The following is a 6,000-nucleotide window of genomic DNA, read 5'->3' on the forward strand; positions in this document are numbered from 1 at the left end:
GTCACTCGCTCTGTAGCCTCGTGCTTATCTGTCCTTAGATCCCCACCAGTCAGCTGCTCTAGGCTAATCTCTAGACATCTGAGGCCAGCCCACTCGGGGGGCCAGCTGAGCCCCCTCTCGCCATGAGTGGGTGAACCCTCTAATGAATACCCCTCCACAGTGCTGTGCCCGCCTCTGCCTCCCCGGGACACAGCCCTCTCCCTCCTGGCCTACAAGGGGCGGCTTCGGTGCACACACTCCTTATTTGTCCTCTTTTTATCTGCTTGGCCACATTCATTTAGAAAAAAAAATGATCTCAGCTCTCAAGACATGCTGTAAGGAGGATAGTCCCTGGCCACGCTCTGCAGTGAACTTCATAGAACACACTTCCCTTGACCACTAAGGCGACTGAAGCCACTCTCCAAGAGCCAGAGACACCAGACCGGCTCCCACCCTGCGAGTGGACTGATGAGCCCCTGAGGGAGGTCACTGTCCTTCCTCCTGGAGGGAGCCAGCAGTGTATGGGGAAGCAAATGGCTCTGTATTTGGTATGAAATGACCGACCTGGACCTCAGTAGTTGCTTTTGAATTCTGCTTCATACACCTCTCTTAAGATTTTTTTTTCTTGTGTTAATAAAATAGCACCGGTATGGGCCAGATGCGGTGGCTTACACCTGTAATCCCAGACTTTGGGAGGCTGAGGTAGGTGAAACTCAGGAGTTCGAGACCAGCCTGGGAAACATGGCAAAACCCCATCTCTACCAAAAATACAAAAAATTAGCCAGGCATGGTGGCACATACTTATAGTCCCAGCTACTAAGGAGGCTGAGGTAGGAGGATGGCTTGAACCCAGGAGGCGGAGGTTGCAGTGAGTAGAGATCACGCCACTGCACTCCAGCCTGGATGACAGAGTGAGACCCTGTCTCAGGGGGAAAAAAAAAAAAAAAAGCATGGTGGAAGAAGGGAAGAAAGTTAGCCGGTTTCCCCAGAGAAATTATTATTTGACAAAAAACGTTTAACACTTAGCAATCTTGGAGTTTCTTTAACTTAATTTATAAATGAGACCCCTGGGTTGAATATTTGAGGTCTGCATGTGACAAGTGCCCAGACGAATTTTATCCAGTTCTTGGTGGCGTGGAAAAAGTATTAACGGGCAAGAGGAACCCAGCTGCGATCACCAAGGCGTTTGGATCTCGCCCATCACGGCTGAAGTGAGGCCTCGCCTTGGAAGCTGGAGTTGGGTGTCCTGGTCTGGAAGCTTTGGATTTCCAGAGAGGCTCTCAGGCACCCCGACCGCCCCTGCATGGCGCTGCCCAACCAGCAAGGATAGCTGCTGCCCAAGGAGTCCCAGGGCCCAGGGACGGCCTCCTGCCCCATTCCTGCCCGAGGAGGTGGCTTGGGGTGGTTGCTGCTGCCTTAGCCGTGTTGTCATCACTGCTGCTGTATGGTGGGGGTGTGGTGTTGTGTGCGTGTTGTCATTGTTGTGGCCATTTTGCAGTGTTGTTCCCACTGTGTTGTGTGATTGTGGCTGCTATGTTGCTGTTGTGCTTTTCTTGATCATGATGCGTTGCTGGCATTCTCGCTGTGGCCGAGTTGTCCTGACGTTTGTGTTGCTGTGTGGTTGTTGATGATGATGCACTGTCATTGCTGCTGTGTTGCTCTGTTGTTGCTGTGTTCTTGCTGTCCTTGTCACGCTGTTGTGGTGTTGTGGCTGTGCTGTTGCTGGGGTTGGTGTTGCTGTCACGGTGGTGCTGTGTGTGTCATGTTATTGGTGCTGTTGTCATCACTGCTGTGTTGTGGTTTTTAATGTTGATGTATCTTTGGTGATGTGATGTTGTCATCATTGGTGCTGAGTTGTTGTTTCGCTGTTGTGTTGTCGTTCCTGTGTTGTTGTTCCTGCTGTGTCATTGTTGCTGCCCTGCTGTCGTAACTGTCACTGTGCTGTCATGATTGTCACCGTGCTGTCGTGATTCTGTGTTGTCATGATTGTGGCTGTGCTGTTGCGTTTGTCACTGTGTTGTCCTGATTCTCAGTGTGTTGTGATTGTCACTGCACTGTCGTGATTCTGTGTTGTCATGATTGTCGCTGTGCTGTTGCGTTTGTCACTGTGTTGTTGTGATTCTGTGTTGTGATTGTCACTGCACTGTCGTCATTCTGTGTTGTCATGATTGTCGCTGTGCTGTTGCATTTGTCACTGTGTTGTCGTGATTCTCAGTGTGTTGTGATTGTCACTGCGCTGTCGTGATTCTCACTGTGCTGTCATGGTTGTCACTGCACTGTTGTGATTCTGTGTTGTCATGATTGTCGCTGTGCTGTACCTGTAACCTGGAGTCCTCTTTGCCACATTCAGTAGCATCCAGGCATCACTGCTTTCTCTCTCTCTCTCGCTCTCTCTCTCTCGCACGCGCTCTCTCGCTCTCTCTCTCTCGCACGCGCTCTCTCGCTCTCTCTCTCTCGCACGCGCTCTCTCTCTTTTTCTCTCCTTCTCCCCACTTTCTGTCCCTTTCCCCTTCTTCCTTCTTCCTTCATTCCCTCCGTGTTCCCATCCTGTTCTCTATCACCATCTCTGTGTCTGTACTCATCACACTCATTCTTGGTTTGAACAATCCTCAGCCAGAGGGAGACCAGAGGCTGAGTCAGGAGGATGCCTGTGAGCCTATTTTTAGGGAAAAAGGCCAACACGTGATTTACCAGGAATTTGAGCCAGGACACAGTCAGGCAGGCAGGTGATGGCGTTAGCAGCAGACAGTGAACCCCCATCTGGACCAAAAGGTGCCCAGATGGCTATAGTTTAATTGTGTTTCTGTGCTGCTATTTAATTCATCTTAAACATGGGCATAGGGGAAGAGACTTCAGGACCAGTGAAATGCAAAGTGAAAAGTAATCAAATCAGGAGGATCTGGGCCACCCTTTGGCATCTGCAGTGAGTTTAAGAGAAGGTCATGAATACACCAGCTTGCCAGAGGCCTTAGATGCTTCCCTGATGTTCCCAGGCTTTGGTTTCTTCATGCACAAGATAAGAGTGTAATAAGATAATCAGGTCCTCAACCACCAACCGTCTCTACATTCTCTGATTTCACCTTCAACAGGGTGTAAGAATAGCTCACATGTATTAAGGGGTGACTTTGCACCTGGCATGGTTAGGTTATGTGAACTGACTCATAAAATTTTTCCAACAGGCCTGTGAGGCAGGTAGCAGCATCACCAACATCCTCTCTGTAAAGACAAGGTGACTGAAACACAGAGAGGTTAATATTTAACTTTCCCGAGATCACACAGTTGGTAAATAATGGAGCCAGGATGCAAACCCACCAGTCTGGCTGCAGAGCTCCCTCATCCATGACTATCCAGTTTTGGAGGGTGAGAGTGGGAGTGGCTGGACACTTCACAGCAAAATTCAGATGGGAAAAGGATAAGCCACTGGCTGCAGAGACTGAATTCCCACACCTATTGGAGGTGTGACTGCAAATTCTCAGGGGTGTGCCATCAGGCAAGAAAAGGAAATAAAATACCTTACTGGAAAGGAAGAAGTAAAATTACCATATTCTCAGATGACATGACCTTATACAGAGAGAGTCTTAAGGACTATACACTGTACACAACTATTAGAATTAATACACAAGGTCACAGGATGTAAGATCAATGTACAAAACTCAGTTGTGTCTCTGTACTCTAGCAATGAACAATCAAAAGATGAAGCTAAGAATACAATTCCACTCACAATCACATCAAAAAGAATAAAATACTTAGAAATAAAGTACAAGTCTTGGCTGATGAAAATTATAAAACTTCACAGAGGAAAATCAAGGATCTAAATAAATGGAGGGACATCCCATGTTCATGGATTGGAAGGTTCATGATTGTTAAAATGTACATTCTCCCCAAATCGATCTATAGATTCAGTGTGATTCCTATCAAAATTCCAGCAAGCTCTGTTTACAGAAACTGACAAGCAGACTCTAAAATTTATGTAAAGATGCAAAACACCTAGAGTAAACAAAAACATTTTTGAATAAAAAGAAACTTTCATACCCTGGGCTTTCATATCCTGATTTTTAAATGTGCAAAGAAGCTATGGTTTCATGACTCTGTGATGCTGGCATTAGAAGAGACATACATCAACAGAATGAACAGAGAGATCAGAAATCAACCCTTATATTGGTAGTCAAATGATTGTATACAAAAGTTCCAAGACAATTAATTGAAAAAAGAATAGTCTGTCTATAAACGAAGCTGGGAAAATTGGATACCCATATGCAAAAAGATCACTTTAGGCCCTTGTCTTACCCCACACACAAAAATTAACTCAAAATGGGTAATAAACTTAAATGTAAGGGCTAAAACAACAAAGCTGTTAGAAAAAAAACAGAAGAAAATCTTTGAGACCTCGGGTTAAGCAAAGATTTCTTAGCCATTACATCAGAAGCACAATCCATAAAATAAAAAAAAAATTAACAAATTGGACCTCAACAACATTTAAAACTTTGGATTTTCAAAATACAATACTAAGAAAATGAAAAGACAAGCAACAGCTGAGAATAAAACATTTGCAAAACACATATCCAATAAAGGACCCAGAATATATAACAAAGAACACTACAACTCTATGACAAACAAATCCAATCAAAACAAGACAATGGATAGGAACAAGCATTTCAGCAAAGAAGATATACAAATGGCTAATACATATATGAAATAGGTGCTGAACATCATTAGCCATTAGGGAAATGCAATTTAAAACCTCAGTGAGATACCACTTTATACCCACTGAACTGACTATCATAAATAACACAGACAATAACAAGTGCTGGAGAGGATGTGGAGAAATGGGAACCCTCCTGTGATGCTGGTTATATTATCCATTCTCATGCTGCTAATAAAGACATACCCAAGACTGGGTAATCTATAACTGGGTAATGTATAAAGGAAAGAGGTTTAATGGACTCACAGTTCTACACAGTTGGGGAGGCTTCATAATCATGGCAGAAGACAAGGAAAAGTAAAGGGATGTCTTACATGGCAGCAGACAAGAGAGCTTGTGCAGGGGAACTCCCCTTTATAAAACCATTGGATCTCCTGAGACTTATTCACTATCATGAGAACAACATGGGAAAAACACACCCCCATGATTCAATTACCTCCCACCGGGTCCTTCCCACAACATGTGAGGATTATTACAATTCACAGTGAGATTTGGGTGGGGACACAGAGCCAAACTCTATCACTGGCGGGAGTGCAAAATGGTGCAGTCACTTTGGAAAGCAGTTTGGAAGTTTCTCAAAAAATTAAACAAACTACTCTACAAATCAGCAATTCTATTCCTAGGTATCTACTCAAGATAAATGAAAACCTATGTGTTAAAACCTAGAAAACACAAAGACTCACTACAGATGTTCATGGCAGCATTATTCAAAGTGGCCAAAAATGAAACAACCCAAGTGTTCATCAGCTGGTGAGTAGATAAAGAAACGTGGCCTCTCCATGCAGTGGGATGTATTCAGTCATAAAAAGGAACAAAGGATCTTATGGGAGGATTTGCTTCCCCATTCCTGCTCATCTGCACACCAAGATTCTCGGCTTCCACCCTGGGTAGCCACTTAACCCCAACCCTGCCACACCTCTGCCAAGATGCCATTAAACTCCCCTCAAGGACCCCATTTAACTGTGACATCCACTCCTACCAGGTCTCCATCCTTCCTCCCTCTGTTCTCCCCAGTGTGCCCTCCAGGGCCCCCATGACCAGCCCTCCCATCCTGGCATCACCTTCACTAACCACTTAGAGCAAAGGGAGTCCAGGAGACTCCACTGGAAACACTGCTGTCTGTTATTTCCTGAACTGTGGGCTGTGACTCCCTGTGTCCTCTGGAGAAAAGATTGCCATGTGTATATTTCTCATTTTCCATGACACTTCTGCTCTGTGTGTTGCAATCATGGTGGGTGGTGAGGTTGAAACAAAATCTGTGGCTTGGCTGTGAGAGAAGAATGGGAGCTCCTCTGTGGACAGAAGCAGCTGCTTGACTG

This window comes from Pan troglodytes, chromosome 18 (genome assembly GCF_028858775.2).
Source record: "Pan troglodytes isolate AG18354 chromosome 18, NHGRI_mPanTro3-v2.0_pri, whole genome shotgun sequence".
NCBI lineage: Eukaryota > Metazoa > Chordata > Mammalia > Primates > Hominidae > Pan > Pan troglodytes.